General features: G+C 40.3%; 1 protein-coding gene and 1 pseudogene across 27 annotated transcripts in view; one reads left to right on the top strand and one right to left on the bottom strand.

The window, feature by feature from the left end:
• EPB41L2 (erythrocyte membrane protein band 4.1 like 2) overlaps positions 1–21440 on the bottom strand; it is a 229663-nt gene that overhangs the window by 145569 nt on the left and 62654 nt on the right. The window contains exon 1 of one of the 27 annotated variants that reach the window (XM_040449198.1): positions 1156–1179. The exons of the other annotated variants lie outside the window; for them this stretch is intronic. The gene's annotated coding sequence lies outside the window, so the exon portion shown is untranslated. Of the gene's footprint in view, positions 1–1155; positions 1180–21440 lie in introns of those variants that run through there. 27 annotated transcript variants of the gene reach the window in all.
• LOC121013471 (glyceraldehyde-3-phosphate dehydrogenase-like) lies at positions 11055–12133 on the top strand (annotated as a pseudogene).

Below are 21440 nucleotides of genomic sequence, written 5' to 3'. Positions count from 1 at the left end.
CCCTTCCCTGTTGCAAGCCTCCCTGCCTGGATGAGAAGGAAAGAGCAGAGACACGGTTACAGAAAACACACGGCACAGAGGCCCTTTCCGGCTCTCCAACGGCCAGAGGACTAAAGAGCCCGGAGACTAAGCATGCAGTAGACATCTGCTCCCCAGCTCTGCCCCCACTCTCTGCACCCAGGAAAAACCCTACACGCTCCCACTCCCCAAAAAAGTAGGTCTTGAGAAACAAAGAGGTCATTGCCAAGAAAGTATCTACTGATACTTCTCAATCTGAAAGAACATTAAATTCATATTCAGAGAGTCTGCATGTTGCCATGGCATGTTACCACTTAGCTGGTGACTGAATCGGTCAAGGCACCAGCCGACCACCCACCTACGTAACAGGACCACTGTAAGAATCGTCTGAGAGTCGCCACACAGCTACTACTAAAAGAACGTGAGTTCCTGTTGAACACAGTATCCCGATGGTCAAAAAATTCATCTAGGCTTTCTCCTAAAAATGGCTGAATGTATCCTTACGTTTACTTTTAAAAATCAAACGCTGAACATAGAGTAAACTCTTACCAATTCCATTTACCTATTTTTTCCCCCTCAACTTGGGGAAGGAAAAATGTTTCTTCACCTTAATCCACCCTCTGTAACTTCCCTTCTTTCTCTTCTCTCTTTTCCTTTAAAATGGCACCACAATTTCCAAGAGGCGCCACTAGAAACTGCATAAATAGCAAACAGGTCAACACAAGCCTCATGACAAATCGCGCTGGACAAAGCTGAACACTGCTCCTGGCTGGGCAAGGCAGGGAAAGGTTAAGATGCGTGTGATAAGCAGTCATAGCTACACAGCACACCCTGGGGAGGGACAACCCCAGAGCCAGCCTCTCCTCACTTCACCTGTTACTCCTCCCTCTGCCTGACACAGGCCATGTGCACGCCTTGGGCACTTGTCTGGGCACCCTGTGTACCTCCAAAACCACACAACTTTGTTAGCTCGGTCACTTGAAACTGCAGCTCCGTGTTGTCGCTTCACTTTAACAACTCAACTCTCCGACCTTGAATTGTGAAAGAAAACCCCGAAGCACAGGTGCAAATGTGCCCTCGGTCCACAGCCCCAACCCACCCAAAACAGAATAGCCAACATCAAGCCAGAGTACTCACCATCACCTCTGCCTAGGAGATCTTGATTTCAGCTCTGTACTTTTGGGTCTTGCTAAGACCCATTCATTCAGTGAGGAACTGCTCTTTGTTTTACTGATAGCTGTTGAGGTTACAAACCTGTGTAAAACCTGGTTCCAGCAGTGTCAGGAGGGTATTTAAATAACTAACTCTACTGCACAGAGAGGAAGAGCTAAAATACAGGCAGAGACAATTCAACAGTAACGGACTTGAAGAGGAAAGAATGTTTCCCGGAGTTAAGTTTGAACTGACCTTGAAGGATAAGAAGGTGCTTCCAAGGCGGAGTGAAAGCGGGTAGGAGCGCACTCCTCACCGTGGGAACAGCAAGTGAAGGGCACAGAATCAGGAAAGATAAAAGCGTGGTAGGGAACGGTAAGTACCTCGTCCGCCTGGAACACAGGGTAGGAGTGGACGAGATGGACAAGGGAGAAGGCAGCCAAGTAATAAGTGATGGGTATGCTAAAGTTTCGACGTTTTAACTCTACCCTGCGGGCGATGGAAAATACTGGGCAGTCATGTGAGAACAAGTGACACAAAGGAAACTGGTTAAGATGATGCTCCAGTGATCCAGGAAACAGCATCTCAACTAAGGCAGGGGCAACAAAGGCAAATGAAGAGACGGAGTCAATAAATATTTAGTAGGCAAAATTGACAGGATTTGATAATGAATTATATTGTGGGAGTAACAGCAAATTTCCCAGGTTCCTGGCAGTCAAAGGTCAGACAGGGCAGCACCATGAATGTAGTGAGGAGTTTCCAAGAAACGTAGGAAACAGGAATGAAAGAAGCACAAGCTTCCAGGTTGAATGCACGTGGACTATAGGGCCTGTGTACAGCCAGGTGGAAAGTCAGGATGGTCAGACATAGGTGTCTGAACAACAAAGTCGCGGTTTCCATGCTAAGACTTGGAACTCATTGGCCCATCAGTGTTATTTGAAGCTATGCAATAGATGAAACCCCAGCAAAACAGAGTAAGAAAAATGCTCATCATTATGGGGCACCTGGGTGGCTCAGTTGGTTAAGTGTCTGACTTCAGCTCAGGTGATGATCTCACAGTTTGTGGGTTCGAGCCCCGTGTCAGGATCTGTACTGACAGCTGAGAGCCTGGAGCCTGCTTCGGATTCTGTGTCTTCCTCTCTCTCTCTGCACCTCCCATGCGTGTGCTCTCTTTCTCTCAAAAATAAATAAAACATTTAAAAAAGAAAGAAAGAAGGAAAGAAAGGAAGAAAGAAAAATGCTCAAGATAAATCACCAGGCAGACAGAAAGGAAGCTATAAAGGAGGCTGGAAGGATCAGCCTAAGAGAAAGACCACAAACCATGAACATATTGCCAAAAGAGAAGAGTCAGGCTAGGAGGAGTGGAGAACAGGGCCAAGGGCACATTGCTTCAGGCACTGCTGAAGTTTTTAAATTGTTGTGAAAAGGCTGCTGGTAACCTCTAAGAACAAGTTAGTGGACAGTGGGCGAAAAAGCCAAGTGGCTTAAAAAAAAAAAAAAAATACCGGAGAAAGGAGGGTTAGAGGTGAGTGTAGATTAATGTCCAGTTTAGCGATAGAAAAAAGGCGAGAGAATCGGGAACGAATAACTACAAGAAGTACTAGGTTGCAGGAAAACATCTGTGCACAGCAGATGTTTTGGTGGTTTTGTTTGGTGCAGGCTTTTGGTGGGAGAGAGAGAGTAGGGAGAGGCTTGAGACACAAAGGAGAAAAAGGAAAATGGATGGCAGGTAGTTCAGAAGAAGTAAAAAAAAAAAAAACAAAAAAAAAACAAAACAAAACAGCATCAAACCCACAAAAGAAGGGGTGCCTGGCTGGCTCAGTCAGTACAGCAAGTGACTCTCAGTCTTGGGGTCCTGAGTTCAATTCCCAGGTTAGGGGTAGAGATTACTTTAAAAAGTACATACACACACACACACACACACACACACACACACCCCTTCATCTTGAACAGCAGAAGGACATCCCCAAGGGAAGGTAACTGGAAATACACATGGGCTGCCAGAGGAAGTGGCCTGAGAAAACTAGTGATATAGGAGTATCTCTAAAGCCCTGTTCTCCATCCCATATAACTTAGAGAACTCTGGAACATTTAAAGGAGAGAAAAAAAAAAAAAAACTGAAGAGAAAAGGAAAACTTGGGGAGAAAATATGGCCAATCCCCTAGAGTATATTCAATGATAATTCTCTTAGCATTCATGTCAACAAAGGATTCAAAACAGGTTAAACTGAACTATTCTCAACATGAAAAGTTATTGGTCTTTTAAAAACTTTGTTTGGGATTCCCTGAATCTTCTAACACATTAACTTGACTTGTAAATCAAAATCTATTAAATTACCTAGAAGAAATATAGTCAAATGACTGCCATCTTCATACCAGTATAGCAGTAGAAAAGAAGTTTAAAAAACTAACTGACTAAAATCACAAGGTTTGGAAAGGGCCATTTTAATTGTAGTGTGTGCCAAGGATTTGGCCATTCGTATTTTACGAGATACAATAACTATAACTGTAATTCTTATTTTCAAACTGTGAAGCCTGTGTCTCAATAAAATGCCAGCTTAAAAGACAAGACAATAAAGACCACGGTCACCACCAGAACCCCATAAGAATATGTGAAAGGTTATAAAACAAAACTCCTTTTATAGAGTTGAATCCTTTCCAGGGTGGGCCTTTAAGACATTCTGACAGTGCACACAAATACTATCTCTGGAAGAAAACCAAAAAGGCACAGCTGCAAGACATCTTCCACTGAAGTTGTAACCGACTCAATGGCAGTCCTTCCTTTGAGCAAGAGAGTCTATAAAAGCCAGAAGGAGAGCTATTTTCCCCTACAAACTGCTTAGTGCCACTACTTTCTCCTGACACAAATTGTAGCTTTATTAAAACCTTAAAACGGACAGCATGGACAGTATAACTTCATAACAGATTTGTAAAAGAAAATGTAAATAAAACTTGAAAACAGTAACTACCAAGTGGTTTTCATGAAGAAAAATCCCCAAGTGAACCAAAACTAGCCTAAGAATACATGGAGATACATATTTTTTTAATTACGATCCATCACCATTACAAACAGGAAATTTGGATGTGCCTTAAGCAGGATTTTTCCCCCCCCAAGCCTCTAAGAAGTAAGCGACCAAATAGTAGTATTCTCGAAACTGGTGTATTCTGGACTTATAATATCCGGATATTTATGACAGCTAAGAAAGAAAAAAAAAGTCAAATGTGGTCAATTAGGAATAAAATAAGAACAATTCAGGTAAGCCAATCAACGCTGTCATGCTTTCGCTGCTGTAGTTTTGACTATGTTCCTATAGCAACACCAACAAACACTCTTCTACAAATACTTCTGCAGCCAAGATAAAAACCAATAACCATCTCTCTAAATTCATTTCTATTATGGCTTCCAACAAAAAAACATCAACCTTCCTAAACTTCATTCCAGAAATTTCAAAACCTAAGGCATTAATATATCAGTTGCAGTTAACCACAACTGTCACCGGGAAGTTAACGACAAAGAAGGTTGAATTCTGTTACTTCTTTGACAATAACTCATTTTGAACAAAAAGCGACGAGTGCAAAAGAAAGTAATTACTAACAAATGACTTACTTGGAAAATTATCTAAATTCTAGAGAAATAGAACACTGAAAACTTTGTGCCAAAATGTAAAGCAAAGAATTAAATATTCTGAAGCCAGGAGATAAGCAAATTTCTCGGCAGAAGTTTCAGAGATGCTTTCAAAAATCTCTTTTGTTAGTGCTATTGTTTTGGAGTAAACAAAATATTTTACTAATAGCAATAGGCCTGCCTATTTTGTGAGCAAGCACTCTGCAAAATGCTTTATAAATGTCCTTATTTAAGCCTCAAAACAACTCGGCACAGCAAATGTTATCACATTCATTTTGTATATGAATAAACTGAGGCTCAGAGAAATGAAGTAACCTCCCTTAATAAGCATGGAATGTAAAATAGGAGAGCAGTTAACTGTTAGTCCCGGAGTTAGACAACCAGAATTTGAATCCTGACTCAAGCCCCTAACTATGTATAAGATAGATACCGGAGACTTAAATCCAATTCTATTTTATTTGAAATACCTCCTTGACATTACATCATGATGCTTATGCAACCTCCCAGTTATACTTAACCAGATGCCAAACTCAGCCTTTTATATAAAGCCTCACCTACACATTCCTCACACTTGCATGTGAACTTTATACATTAGGACTTTACTCAATTGCTTCTACTGTAATACAAAAATTTCTCAAAAATATTTTTTAGAGGTACATAAGGAAAACTGCAAAACATAACAAAGTTCTGGATCTTTCTATTTCCCAAACACATGTATAATACATCAACAGATACTTACCTGTCATATAATAACTAGATGTACCACATCATGCCTGTCTTCAAAGCACAGAGAGCCATTTGGGGAGACCAGAGCAGTGCAAATAAAAAGGCATCTCTATAAACTTGTGAATTAACTGTAAATACATTAAAAAAAAAAGTGTGTGTCCATAGGTACACATAAACACATACATCAGATTTCCTAGAACAGTTCTGATTTCAAATATTCTATCCCACTGAATAGATTTGGGACTAAAAGGCAACTGCAGGCTAGAGTGGTAAATACAAGAAACTCGAACAAAACTTTGCAAGAAACGTTGTTGGTGGGAAAGAGGGACAGGACATTCAAGACAGGTGGGACAGTCCTCAGGGTAGAGCAGCAAGATGCACAAGACATTCTAGGAGATCTGAGGGGAGCAGAAAGTGGTGAGTGGGGCAGGGTGTTGACCATTATCACTGGATCAGTCATACAAAGGTAAGCCAGAGGCGAGGCTGACAAGATTGTTGAGGGCTTTAAACTCTATGGAAAGGACTCTAAGCTAAAGAAGATAGGTTAGTGCTCCTAAAGTTTGTTGGGGTTGTGTATATGGGGGTTTTTGGTTTTGTTTTTTTTTTGTAACAATTTTACTGAGCTACCACACAAGTCACCCACTTTAAGTGTACAATTCAGGGATTCTTTTTTTTTTTTTTTTTAATTTTTTTTTTCAACGTTTATTTATTTTTGGGACAGAGAGAGACAGAGCATGAACGGGCGAGGGGCAGAGAGAGAGGGAGACACAGAATCGGAAACAGGCTCCAGGCTCTGAGCCATCAGCCCAGAGCCTGACGCGGGGCTCGAACCCACGGACAGCGAGATCGTGACCTGGCTGAAGTCGGACGCTTAACCGACTGCGCCACCCAGGCGCCCCTTTTCTTTTTTTTTTTTTTAATTTTTTTTTTTTCAATTCAGGGATTCTTAGTAGAGTCATTGTGCAACCATCACCACAATCTTAGAACATTTTCATCAACCCAAAAAGAAACTCCAAACATTCTAATTCATTCTACAAGGCCTGATACCAAAGCCAAATAAAGACATCACAAAAAAAAAAAAAAAAAAAGGAAACTACAGACCAATATTCCCAATGAATATAGAAGCAAAAGTCTTCCACAAAATACTGGTAAACTAAATCCAGCAAGATATTAAAAGGATCTTACACCATGACCAAGTGGAATTTATTCCAGGAATACAAGGGTGATTCAACACACAAAAATCAATAATCATATTAATAAAAGGAAGAAAAATATACAAGATCATTTCAATAGACAGAAAAAGCATTTAACAAAATCTAACATCCTTTCACAATAAAACATTCAATAAACTAGGAATGAAAGGGAACTTCCTCAATGTGATAAAGGGCATCTACAAAAACACACCTCATACTTAACAGTGAAAGACCAAAAGCTTTCCCCATGAAGATCAGGAACAAGACAGGATGTCCACTCTCACCACCTCTATTCAACATTGTTCTTAAAGTTAAAACCAGTGCAATTAGGCAAGAAAAATAAATAAAAAGCATCCAAATAGGACAGGAAAAAGTAAATGATCTCTATTTGCAAACGGTAGGATTATATGCATATAAAATCCTAAAGAATCCCCCCAAAAAAGCTAATAAAGGAGTTCAGCAAAATTGCAGGACATAAGATCAATACACATACTCGGTTGTATTTATATACATAAACAATCTAAAAAATAGTAATTCTACTTAGCATCAAAAAGAATACAAAGGAGTAGATTTAACCAAGGAAGTATGCAATTTGTATACTGAAAACTACAAAAACATCTTTCCTAAAAAATCAAAGAAAACGTCAATAGATCCATGTTCACACATTCAAAGACTTAATATTGTTAAGATGACAATAACCCCCAAATTCATTGACAGTCAATGCAATCCCCATTATAATCCCAAATGCCTTTTTTTGCAGAAATGGACAGAATAATCCTCAAATTCATATGAAATTGCAAGGGACCACAGATAACTGAACCACTCATGACACAGAAGAACAAAGTGGGAGGATTCACCCTTCCTGACCTCAAAATTTATTACAAAGCTAGAGTAATCAAAGCATAGTGATACTGGCATAAGAACTGACATACCAATCAGTACAGACTTGAGAGTCCAGAAATAAACCCATATATCTATCGCCAACTGATTTCAACAAGAGTGCCAAATCCATACAATGGGGAAAGAATAGTCTTTTCAACAAATGGTACTGGGACAACTGGATATCCACATACAAAAGAATGACTCTGAACCCCTACCTCACACCACATAAAACAACTCAAAATGGACCAAAGACTAAAAATATATGAGCCAAAAGTATAAAACTCTTTGAAGACAAGGAATGTGCATCTTCATGACTTATGGATTTCACAACACATTCTTAATTAGAACACCTAAAACACAATCAGCAACGACAACAACAAAGGAATTAGACTTCACCAAAATTAAAAACATTTGTGAGTCAAAGGGCACAATCAAGCAAATAAAAAAAAAAAAAAATCCACAGAATGAAAGTGCTTATAAACCACACACCCAGTAAGGGTATGCAGAATATATAGAAGGGTATGCAGAATATACATAAGGCACTCTTACAACTCAACAAAAGGACAAAGAACCCAATTTTAAAAGGGGGCAAAGGACTTAAGAAAATATTTCTCCAAAAAAGAGGTAAAAATGGCCAATCATCACAGGAAAAGATGCTTAACACGGTAAGTCATTATAAAATGGAAATAAGACCACCTAGTGATAGTTCTTCAAATACACTAAGGTGACTAGTGAAAAAAATGAAGGAAAACAACAAGTGCTGGCATGGAATTGGAGAGATTAGAAACCTCACACATTGCTGCTACAAGGAACATAAAATGGAGAAGCAGGTCAGAAGGTGATGTTGGGAGTGGCGGGGATGAGGAGTAACTGCTTAAAGGAAACAGGGTTTGGGGGCACCTGGGTGGCTCAGTTGGTTGAGCCTTTGTCTTTGGCTCAGGTCATGATCTCACAGTTCATGGGTTCAAGCCCTGCATCAGGCTCTGAGTTGTCAGCACAGACAGCTGCTTTGGATTCTGTGTGTGTGTGTGTGTGTGTGTGTGTGTGTGTGTGTGTGCGCGCGCGCGTGTGTGTGTGTGTGTGTGTGTGTGTGTCTGCCCCTCCCTTCTCATGCTCTGTCTCTGTCTCTCAAAAATAAACACTGAAAAAAAAAATTTTTTTTAATAAAAAAAGTATTTAAAAAAAGGAAACAGGGTTTCTTTTGGGGAGATGAAAATGTTCTGGGATAATGAGGACAGGTGCACAACATTTTGAATATAATAAAAACCACTGAATTGTATACTTTAAAATGGTGACTTTTAAGTGAATATTACATTAAAAAAAAAAAAGGACAAAACAGGTACTCTTTATCATTCCCTAAAACTCTCAGCCCTATACAACCACTAATCTCTGTCTGTATAGATTTCACTATTTACATAAACAGAAGCATGCCACATGGCCTTGCATGTCCGGCTTTTTACTTGGCATATTATTTTCAAGGTTAGTTCATGTTATAGCATACATCAGTAAGTCATTCCTCAGTATGCCCAAGTAATATTACATCTTATGGCTATACCACATTTTGTTTATCTACTCATCAACTGATGGGCATTTGTGTTGTTTCTACTTTTGGGCTACTATAAATAATGCTGTGAATATCCGCCTACAACTTTTTGTGTAGGTAGAGGTTTTCATTTCTCCTGGGCACATACTTAGGACTAGAATATGTCAGACAAATGCAAGCTCTAGGTTAAGGTTTTCAGGAACTGCCGAACTGCTTTCCAAAGTGGCTGCACTAGTTGACATTCCCACCAGCAGCATGCACTGGTTCCAACCCCCTGAACGTGTGACTCTTCATATGACGGCAACCACTAACTGTTGCTCAAAAAAGAGACTGGAGGACCCTGAATTGGAAAGGACAGACAGTAGAAGCAGAGACAGTCCAAATGGAAGGCTACATAAAAAGGCTCCCAGGGATGGGAGAAATAGAGGAAATGTTAGATAAATGGTACAAAGTTTGTAAAGAGTAAGTTCTGAGGACCTAACATAGAGCATAATGACCACAGTTAATAATACAGTATTGTAGGGGCACCAGGGTGGCTCAGTCTATAAGTGTCTGACTCTTGGTTTCGGCTCAGGTCATGATCTTGAGGTTCATGAGTTCAAGCCCCACATGAGGCTCTGCACTGACCATGTGGAGACTGCTTGGGATTCTCTCTCTCCTTCTTTCTCAGCCCCTCCCCCACATGCACACACTCGCTCTCTCCCTCCCTCCGTCTCTCTCTAAAAAATAAATAAACTTAATGGAAAGAACCAAAATGTCCAACGACTGATGAATGGATAAACAAGATGTGGGGTGTATATATATATATATATACATATATATATATATATATATATATACACACACATATATATATACACACACACATATATATACACACACAACAGAATATTACTCAGCAATCGAAAAGAATGAAATCTTGCCATCTGCAACAATGTGGATGGAATGTTAAGCGAACTTAAAGACAAATATCGTATGACTTCATTTATATGTGGAATTTAAGATACAAAACAGATGAACATAAGGGAAGGAAAGCAAAAATAATATAAAAACAGGAGGGTGGCAAAACACAAGAGACTCTTAAAATACAGAGAGCTAACTGAGGGTTGCTGGAGGGGTTTTGGGTGGGGGAAAGGGCTAAATGGACAAGGGGCATTAAGGAGGACACTTGTTGGATGAGCACTGGGTGTTTTATGCAGGGGATGAATCACTGGATTTTACTCTTGAAATTACTGAACTAAATGCTAACTTGGATGTTTAAATAAATAAACTTAATAATAATACTGTATTATATACTTGAAATTTGCTGACAGTAGATCTTAAGCATTCTCTCCACCATGCCCCCCCCCCACAAAAAAGGTAACTATGTGAGGTGACATATGTTTAACCTTGATCATGGGAATCATCACACAATGTATCTGTGTATCAAATCATGTTGTACATTTTTAAAAATTTTTTTAAATGTTTATTTTTGACAGAGAGAGAGCCAGAGCATGAGCAGGGGAGGGGTAGAGACAGAGGGAGACACAGAATCTGAAACAGCCTCCAGGCTCTGAGCTGTCAGCAAAGAGCCCAACACAGGGCTCGAACTCAGGAACAGTAAGATCATGACCTGAGCTGAAGGTGGACGCTCAACCAACTGAGCCACCCAGGCGCCCCATGTTGTATATTTTAAATGTATTACAATTTTGTCAATTATATATCAATAAAGCTTGGGGGGGGGGGGAGACAGGCTCACATGCAAGCAGCAATAGTAAAGACAAATATCAAAGTAATATTAAATTCCAGGGAAGAGACTCCATAGAAGTTGATGTTTAAATAGCAGATAAAGAAGAAAGAGAACTAAAAAATAATACCAAAATTTCAAGCCCAGAAGATTAAGAAAGGCTAAGGATACCACAGATGGAGGCAGTCTGGCTGGGGTGTCAGAACCCAAGCAGGCTCTCTGCTCTTCCCCATTAACAGCCACATCTGATTGCAGTGCCAGCCGAGTCCCCAAAATACAATGGTGAAGGTTGGAGTAAACAGATTTGGCTGTACTGGGTACCTGGTCACCAGAGCTGCTTTTAACTCTAGTAAAGTGGATGGTCACCATCAATGACCCCTTCACTGACCTCAACTACATGGTCTACATGTTCTAGTATGATTCCACCCACCGCAAATTCAATGGCACAGTCAAGGCTGAGAATAGGAAACTTGTTATCAATGGAAAGCCCATCTCCATCTTCCAAGAGTGAGATCCCACCAACATCATATGGGGTGATGCTGGTGCTAAGTATGTTGTGGGGTGTACTGGGGTCTTCACCACCATGGAGAAGGCTGGGGCTTGTGTGAAGGGTGGGGCCAAAAAAGTCAACATTTCTGCCCCTTCTACTGATGCCCCCATTTTTCTGATGGGCGTGAGCCATAAGAAGTATGACAACTCCCTCAAGATTGTCAGCAATGCCTCCTGCAACATCAATTGCTTGGTCCTTCTGGCCAAGGTCATTCATGACAACTCTGGCATTGTGGAGGGACTCAAGACCACAGTCCATGCTATCACTGCCACCCAGAAGACTGTGGCTGGCTCCTCTAGGAAGCCATGATGGTGGACAGGCTGTCCAGAACATCATCCCCGCTTCTACTGGCACCTACTCTGTTGGCTAGGTCATCCCTGACCTAAATGCTAATCTCACCGGCATGGCCTTCCGTGTCACTACCCCCAACGCATCAGTTGTGGATCTGACCTGCTGCCTGGAGAAAGCTGCCAAATGGGATGACATCAAGAAGGTAGTGAAGCAGGCATCAGAGGGCCCTCAAGGGCATCCTAGGCACCACTGAGGACCGGGCTGTCTCCTGCAACTCTAACAGTGATACCCACTCTTCCACCTTTGGTGCTGGGGCTGGAAGTGCCCTTAGTGACTACCTTGTCAAACTCATTTCATGATACAGCAATGAATTTGGCTACAGCAACAAGGTGGTAGGCCTTAGGGCCCACATGGCTTCCAAGGAATAAGAGCCCCTTGGCCCACCAGCCCCTGAGAGACCAAGAGAAAAAAAGACCCTCAGCTTCTGGGGCATCCTTGCCCCAACTCATCCTCAAACACACGGAGAATTCCTGACTTGTACACAGTTTCCATCCCAGATCTCCTGAATAAGGGGAGGGGTTTGGAGAGGACTACCTTGTCATGCACGATCAATAAAGTATACTGTGCCCCTGGGGAGTGGGGGGGAGACTAGGAGAGAGTGCAAGATTTTGGATCTTTTAGACACACAGAGTTTGACAAGATGATGTGACACTGAATTTCTTGGGAGAGGATTACAGAAATCAAGGAAAGGGATGATAATTAGAGAATCACCCCAGAATCAAGAGAAAATTAATTACCATATTCCAGCACATTTTGCTATTATTAACCTTTTACCTCATTTCCAACTAACAGACTATTCTTGAGAGTTTGGGTAACATAATGATAAATAAAAAGCACCCTGAAAGCCAGGATTTTCTCAAAAAAAAAAAAAAATTTTTAAAAGACTATTTGACTGGCAGGGCATCCAAAGGGGCTAGAACTAGATAAAAGTGCCTAACAAGAACAGAGTTCAAGGTACTATAAAAACTAAACGTGGTAGATGGAATCTATCCACTTAGGCAGGACAGAGTCACCTACACATATTTAATGAGAAAATATTCAGAAGAAAGTCTCAGTATCAGGTTAATGCTGCACCGGAACACTGGCTACTAACTAGCTCTGCAAGGTAAGGGAAGTGTTAAGAATGAAGGACAGGAAGGCCAATATCAGATCATTCGGTAACCACCAGTTCATTCAGCAAATAAGTATTGAGAGCCATTAAGTGCCAGAGAATTGTGAACACAGATGTGAAAACTGCCTTTGCGAAGCTTACAACTTGATGGTGGAGAAAGGCAAATAAACAGTCAACTGGTGAGAGGGGAGGTTATTCAGCACGTACATTTAACAGGAAGGAGGAGGCCCAGTAGAAGAATCATAAAGAATGGCTACGCAAGGGAAATTATATCTACAATGAGACCGAGGAGTAGAATATAACTGGCAACATGTACAGAAGTCTAGAGATGAGAGAAACCAGACAGGTGAGCAGGGAAACCCAATTAGTATGTTAAAATCTAGAACAGCAAGTGCCTTATAAGGTAAAAGCTATATTAAAAACTTTGGGCTTCTTTTGAAAAGCAAAGAGGTATTATGAAATGAATTTATGCACAAAACTAAAAACTACTAGTCAGACTACAATACAAACAACAGATTAAATAAAAACTAAAAAAAGCAGGAAAACTAGACAGATTACATTTATCCAGAAAAGACACGGTAGGTGTATTAATGTTTAAAAATATATATATTAACAAATCGGTAGTCTGTTCCTTCTCTTCCAAAGAGAATTCTACCCCTGTAATCTCAATTTTGAAAGCAATTTGATTTATTATGGAATAGACTGAGATACTAAGAAAAGAATTGATACATCAAGAACACAGGAGAGACTCAAGCTAAAACTCATAGAGAGTTGGTGTTTATTGTTTGGGAAGAGACTGGTTTAAGGAAGAGTCTGAGGGCTGCTGTCTACTGTGATGAGAAAGAATCAGAAAAATTTATGAACTGATAAAGAGAACTAAGTTTTGCTGTTCTATGAAACCACTTATTTTTCAAAAGAGCAAAGTAAAAACAAATGGTGTGTCCATTTTTTGTCAGGGCTGACACTTGTGTTTCTTTGACTAACAAAGTTAAAAATGGACCATGAGAGAGCTGAACTTTATGCAGGTTACAGTGTCTGAATATGGAAGATGTCAGTGAACTGAAGTGGATAAATTCAGGAAATATTCAATTAGGACAATGGTGAGAATCTGATGACACATAAGAGCAAAAGGAGAGCGAAAAAGAGCAGTTAATGAGAGCAAAGGCAGTCAGTGAAATAGTTAAAGGAGGAGCAAAAAGGTTTGGAGACAAGTTGATGAGTTCAATTTAAATTGGGTAACAAAAAAAAAAAGAAGAGAGAGATAGAATAGAACAAGCTATTAGATGAGATGGAATCAGAAAAATAATTCGTAAGATAAGAAAAAGAAAGAACAGATAGGACAAACAAAACAAAAAGCAATATGGTACCCCAAAACACCAGTAATCAGATTAAATGCAACTGGTCTAAATGCATCAATTAGATTATCAGAGTGAAAAAGACCCAACTCCATGCTGTATAAGAAATCTTTATTTTTTAAAAGTTTATTTTTCAGAGAGAGTGAGCGAGTGCACACAAGCAGGGTAAGGGCAGAGAGAGAGAGAATCCCAAGTACCGGAGATGCAGAGCCCATACGGGGCCTGAACCCATAAACCGTGAGATCATGACCTGAGCTGAAATCAAGAGCCGATGCTTAAGGGACTGAACCACCCAGGCACCCCTAAGAACTAACTTTAAATGTTAGGGCTAGGAACAAGAGAAATATAATGAAGAAGCAAACTGTGATGTACAAAGCAAAGAGGTGGCCCTAAACCACAGAAATGAGGAGCTCTGTTTAGTACAAGAAGGGGGCAGGGGGAAGGGTCTAGAAAAAAACAATTCCTAATATTACAAGTAAGTGTGGTCCAGATACTAAGTTTAGGGTGTACAAGTAAGTGTCCTGAAGGTCTTTACAACCTGATTATACAAATTTTAATCATTAAAATGTATAATCTTTCTTCAAAGTCCACAACTTGGAAACACTGGCAGCTCTGGGCCTAAAATGTGTCAGCTTTATGGTTGTAACACTTTCCTACCACTTATATCCTCTTCCCTCTTCTGCCAGGTAGTACACAAAACACGATGACAGTCACAAGGGGCGGGGGCGGCTACACCTTAGGAAACGTGTGTACTGCATCAAGTATGCATTTATAGGCCCTTAACAATTAACAAAGCCGGAGCACCTGAGTGGCTCAGTTGGTTAAGCATCCGACTTCGACTCAGGTCATGATCTCACGGTTCATGGGTTCGAGCCCCGCATCGGGCTCTGGCCTGATGGCTCAGAGCCTGGAGCCTGCTTCTAATTCTGTGTCTCCCTCTCTCTCTGCTCCTCCCCTGCTCACGCTGTCTCTTTCTGTCTCTCAAAAATAAATAAATAAATGTAAAAAAAAACCAAAAAACATTAAAAGAAAACAATAAAGGCTTCCTCACCTCTTCCCCATTGCATTCCTATTTAATAAATTTAAGCTAAAATACTTTCAAATGTCTAATTTGTATCTCTTAAGATAGAAAGCTGAGTATCCATGTTGCTTCCCTTCATAAATCTAACGCTGTGTGTTTGTTCCTTGACTCTTTAATGCCTACATTCTTTAAAATAGCAATGCAAAATGTTATTTGAATTTTACCAAATACATATTTCGGCCACTTTTTAAACTTTGAAATAAAAGTCTCAAACACTGTAAGAAGTTGTGCTAATTACAAGAAAGGTGGGAACAATATGATGAAGATCCAACATGCTTAGCATGTTATCTTTGTTTTGTTCCTCTTTAGCAAAAGATGGTTTTTGCGAAAGAAAAGCGTAAAAATTACTTTTTTCGAGCTTTTACTTTGAGAAGACTGAAAAGTTCACATCCATGGTTGTAATTTGTTTCTCTTGGATCTAAACATACACCCACCCACTGGCTTCAGAAAACTGCTTGGACAGAAACCTGAGACAGTGATACTTCCTGGAATTTCAATTGAAAAAAAAAAAAAAAAAGAAGAAATTAAGAAAGAAAAAGTATCCTTTCCATGAAGGGATAACCAGTAGCAAATAATGCAAATGTTCTTTTAAATTAATGCCCATTGGTAAAAACCCATTCTTACACAAAAGATACATGCATTCATTCAACAGTTCTACAACTATTAAGAAGGTGATTTATAGAATGATTCCCCCTCTCACACACTTGATACACAGTAAGATTCCATTGAACATTAAGCAAAATGTAGGAAAAATTTATTTACCCACAGTTTTGCAGGAACATTCTTAGTCCCCAAAATACCTCCCCACTTCTCTTTGCTATTGACTGGCTGCCTCTCCATGTGAACAATCAGATTCTTAGGAACAAAGACTACAATCTTACACCCATATCCCCAGAGCCTCACACAGTGTTCGGCATATAGTAAGGTAGTCCAAGATCATAGATCTGATAAATGAGTACTTGGATCATATTCACTAGGTAGTATGCAGCTACAAACAAATCCCAGTAACCACAGAAACAGACTCAGTTCAGGAATCACTCCAGATCCTTTCCTCTCTCTTAATCCAAACTCACTTGGTTGTCCTTTCTCTGTATGTATTTCTAAGGCTGAAATGACCAGTTTTGAATTCTTAGTATCGGTTGGTCTTACTGTGAGCTTATCAACAGCTCAGGCTTACTCATCTTTGAATCTCCAGCTTAAAACACAGTAAGAGTGGGCCCAAATTTGTCCCAAATTGTCTCAAATTCCAAAGAAAACTCCTTCTTTAAATCGTATTCCCAAACTTCAGATTTTGTAGTAAACACAATGTACTTCATTGGTAACAAGATTTACTATTGCAATTAAGTTAAATATTTGATCCTAGTCACCTTTATAAATAAATAGTACCTAAAGAGGAAAATTCATAGCACCAAATTTTACTGCACAGAAATACAAAATGAGGCCTCCTTGGGCAGCCTCCTTTAACAGACAGTAACAGTCACTAGAACAGATATACAGGGTAAACATATGTTCTCCATAAAATCTGACATGTAATATTTCTAATTTTTTCTTTAATGTTTATTTACTTTTGAGACAGGGAGAGACAGAGCATGAACAGGGGAGGGTCAGAGAGAGAGGGAGACACAGAATCTGAAACAGGCTGCAGGCTCTGAGCTGTCAGCACAGAGCCCGACGCGGGGCTTGAACTTCACAGACCGCGAGATCATGACCTGAGCCGAAGTCAGACGCTTAACCGACTGAGCCACCCAGGAGCCCCTGACATGTAATATTTCTAAAACACAGATATCTGTAATTATGTCTCTTCTTTCAAAAACAAAAACAAAAAACAGTAATTTTTTTTTAAAGGCTTCCGGTGGTTCAGCAGGGAGAATGAATACAAAACTCTTCAGTAGGAGCTCCTAAGTTTAGCACTTGCTGGCTCCAATCCAGATCTTCAGTTTATCTTCTGCTTCCCATCTCCTAATCTCCGGCCCTACCAGCCCCCTCAACACAAAATGAATCTTCACGCTTCCGTGTCCTCATTAATGCTGACTCTTCTCTGTCTAGACTGTCTACTTCCCGTGTCTATACTTAAAAGCTTGGGTTGGATTTTTTTTTTCTTCCAGGTATAAGGTTAAAAATAAGCAGTTTGCGAACAAAACCAACAATAGCTCTTTTACTGATTTTTAAGTCACAGGGTATGCAGAATAAAACATGAGGCTAGGGGGGAGCCCAATCAAGTTATTTGGTAGTTTACTGGGTGCACACGCGCAAACACACACATGCACACGTGAGCGTGCTCACCAATCACAAGGCCATGAAAGAGAAGTCTGGTAGATGGCAAACCAACCCATCAGGCAACCTCTAGCATTCTGATAGTACCCACTGACAGAGTAACCAGGATGCCAAGAGCAGTAAAGTCAGACTAAAATGGGTCAAGAGTAATGCAGTCCCTCCCCTGAGACAGCCCTGACATATACGTCGTGGGTGATGGCAATCCTCCCAATGGGCAGAACCAGGGGCGGGAAGATCCAATCAGGACTCACACGTCAAGGACAAGCTAGGTGTAATCACTACTGTTACTTATCTAATCACCTACCGTATGATCCACACAACTGATGACCTACAGAATGTGATTTACAGCTGCTCAATGGAACAGGGCAGAGGGAGGTCTCAGGGAAGCCTGAACAATGGGGCTGACCACTGACATACAGGATGAACGGAAATGGGACCGGCGGAATGAATATCACTGGTAGACCCTGTTCTGAGGCAAGATCTTGCCTGTAGATGCAGTACGTCAACAGTACACTCTGCCCTTGGTGAGGGAAGGACCTTCGTGATTGGACCTATAAAAGCTACACTGAACAGATACATGCACATTTACATATTGTGCTTAGACGCACAGAAAAATATGTGTATATACATACATATCAGACAAAAGGGTTGAAACGTAGTATTCCTGACAACTCAGCTGCCACACTCCACTTCCCCCCCACCCACCGTCACCATCTCCCTGACCTTTTCCTCCCACCAGAGTCAACCCCAGACTAAGGATGTTAACTAGTTCCATTCACACCATTTAGATTCAGCCATCATTTGCTGATCTTATCCTCATTCTCAATCCTTTCACATCTTCTCTCATTATCACCCCCTATAGTTCCAAGTTAACCATACTACGAACGTCAGAATTCAGTAAATGTGAGCCAACAAAACAGCACAGTTATAACAAGAAAATTTGTTTTTGTTGTATTATCTATATAGTCAAAATAAATATTCTTCTCATTGAACCCCAGAGTAATGAGAACAGGGGAGGAGGATAGTTTTTCTCTTCTGGACAAGAGCTGGTCCCAGGTATCTAACAATCAATCCCCTGGGGAGGGTTTTCCTTCTACTTTTACCTCTAACCCTACAGGAATATCCATATTAAGAAAGAGATCAGCTCTGACATGGAGTTTATTGTAACAGGGTCTGTCCTGTCCACACGCACACACACACGCGCACATGCACACACACACACACGTAATGGCATGACAAGGCTTGGTATCATTATAAAACAAGGCCACTGATGGCTAGACATATACAAACATGTAATCCCTGTGCACCTCTGCCCCAGATGACAGGAGTCGGGCTGCAGCAGAATCAGCTCTTGTTGGGAATCAGTGAGCCAGCTGTCCAGGAGGGGCCAGGGCTTATGTGATCAAATCTTCACTTGTTTCAAAGGCTTCTTAACAGTTCTAAAAAAGACTTGTTAGGCTTTTATGACCCTGGAGAACAACCAAAATGATCAGCCTCTCCCTTTCAGACACACATATCTTTAAGCAATAAATGTACACACTTCCTACTAATTGAGAACTTCCAACTGAGTCCATATAAATGAATGAAAGCCCTATGGATTATTATTTCCCAAATTAAGTACTACCAGCTTAAGAATTTACAGAAACACATTCTCCATATTTTGCCAAGGGAAAATAAGCAGCTTTAAAAGGATAAGGTTGTTGTTTTAACCCATGTGTACATATTTGCAGATAAAAGACAGGACATGCTCAGCCCAAATGATAATCCTAAATGTGGACAATGACAATTTTTTGCTTTATTTCTATTTTTTTTATATTATGTTTTCTTCACTGCATATGTGTTACTATGATTAACAACAACAACAACAAAAAGATTTAAGGGGCGCCTGGGTGGCTCAGTCAGTTAAGCATCTGACTTCGGCTCAGGTCACGATTTCACAGTTCGTGAGTTCAAGCCCCACGTCGGGCTCTGTGCCGACAGCTCAGAGCCTGGAGCCTGTTTTGGATTCTGTGTCTCCCTCTCTCTCTGCCCCTCCCCCGCTCATGCATTCTCTCTGCCTAGCAAAAATAAAAAAAATAAAATGTTAAAAAAAAAAAAAGATTTAGATAGATTCAAGTCCATTAAAACAAACACTGTGAAGTTTTCTCCCTTTATTTCTGGACTCCTGCTTTAGCAGTTTTCAAGGCAGTGCAAAACAGGATGAATAAGTCCCTGCAAAATTATAATAAACTGGTACCATGCCATGTGGTATAGATTAACCTAAAACAGAGGTACATTCATACTATCCGTCTTTGAGCTTGGCACTGATATACAAGAAATTACTAGACTCTAAGAGGCACACGCTTTCAGACACGGTTACATCAGAGGCCTTTTTTTTTAAGTCAGATTTTAACTGGATTTAAAAGAATGAGAGGAATTTCCTGGATTTTATCAAGCCAGTTACCCAACAGATTTTCACCCACACTTCTTAATACGAGGATTAAAGCCACTTAGCAAATTAGAGCTCATTCTTGCCACTCAAAATGCTATTAAGAACATATAAATTAAGAGATCTTTGAAAAACAATACACGTCAACAAAAGGCTTAGAGCTCCTGCTCAGAATTCGTTGTTGTAACAGTTTCCTATAAAGTCGGTTGAAAAGCATCAAACATACTGAGGGCCTAAGCGCGGGCGGGATCTACTTTCGGACCACACAGCACTAGGGAGAGATGGGGAACACAGATCTACACTCAATGGAGAAAGAGCCTTTCTTGTTTTGTTATCATAGGACAAGTATCACTGTCAAGTCTTCACCACAACTTCATTAAAATACCAAGCCATATATACGCACAATTTAACACAGCACAAGGAGGACAGGGACAGATTTTTCAGAACTGCAAAATGGCATCTGCAGAATGTCTCCAAGGAACGACAAAGGCACTTCTTTGGCCCTGACAAAGAGAACAATGTTTCCACTTGGACACTACAAGACTATTGCATTTCAGAGTGGGGGGTGTGGGGGGGGAGGGAGGCAATAAAAATTAACACAAAACAGAACTGAACGAGCAGGACAGCCTGTAGGGAAGAATTAAAAGAAAGTATTGAGGATACAAGTTTCACTCATTACAGTGCACAAAAGTAAGAGTCCTTACGGTTTTAAAAACTGGGGAATTTCAAACATTAACTTTGAAAAGAAAACTTACAACTAAAAAAACTCAGGGGGCGCCTGGGTGGCTTAGCCGGTTAAGCATCCGACTTCAGCTCAGGTCATGATCTCAGTTCGTGAGTTTGAGCCCTGCATTGGGCTCTGTGTGGACAGCTCAGAGCCTGGAGCCTGCTTCAGATTCTGTGTCTTCCTCTCTCTCTGCCCCTCCCCCACTCACACTCTGTCTCTCAAAAATAAGCGTTAAAAAATTTTTTTTTTAATAAAAAAAAAAAACTCAGAACATAAAACTACTTATCTCACCAAATCAACCAAGTTTTTTAGGTTCATAAACACTGTGCTTCTATAATTCACATTGCTTAAAAGGCAGCTTATAAACAAGCTACACATATTTAATTTCTCATGACCACTCTGAGAAATATAGTATCAACACCTCCATTTTACAGATAAGGAAAGGGACTATCAGGCAGATCTAACCTCAATTCCAACTCCCTCACTTATTAGAGCTAGGACTTTTGAGTTTCTTTCCAAGACACTTTTACCTTGATTTTCAGGACTATCAACATCAAAGAACAGGCACAAAGATTAAAAACAAACTATTGTCCAAAATGGGAGAATATATTTCCTAAATATATATATATATATATATTTCCTAAAATATATACTACAATGGAACTAGAAGCTTAATAAATTAAGGGTGGGGAAATGAGG

The sequence above is a fragment of the Herpailurus yagouaroundi genome, unplaced genomic scaffold (genome assembly GCF_014898765.1).
Source record: "Herpailurus yagouaroundi ecotype Mexico unplaced genomic scaffold, PumYag 198, whole genome shotgun sequence".
Taxonomy (NCBI): Eukaryota; Metazoa; Chordata; class Mammalia; order Carnivora; family Felidae; genus Herpailurus; species Herpailurus yagouaroundi.
This window is presented reverse-complemented; position numbering and strand designations above follow the sequence as displayed.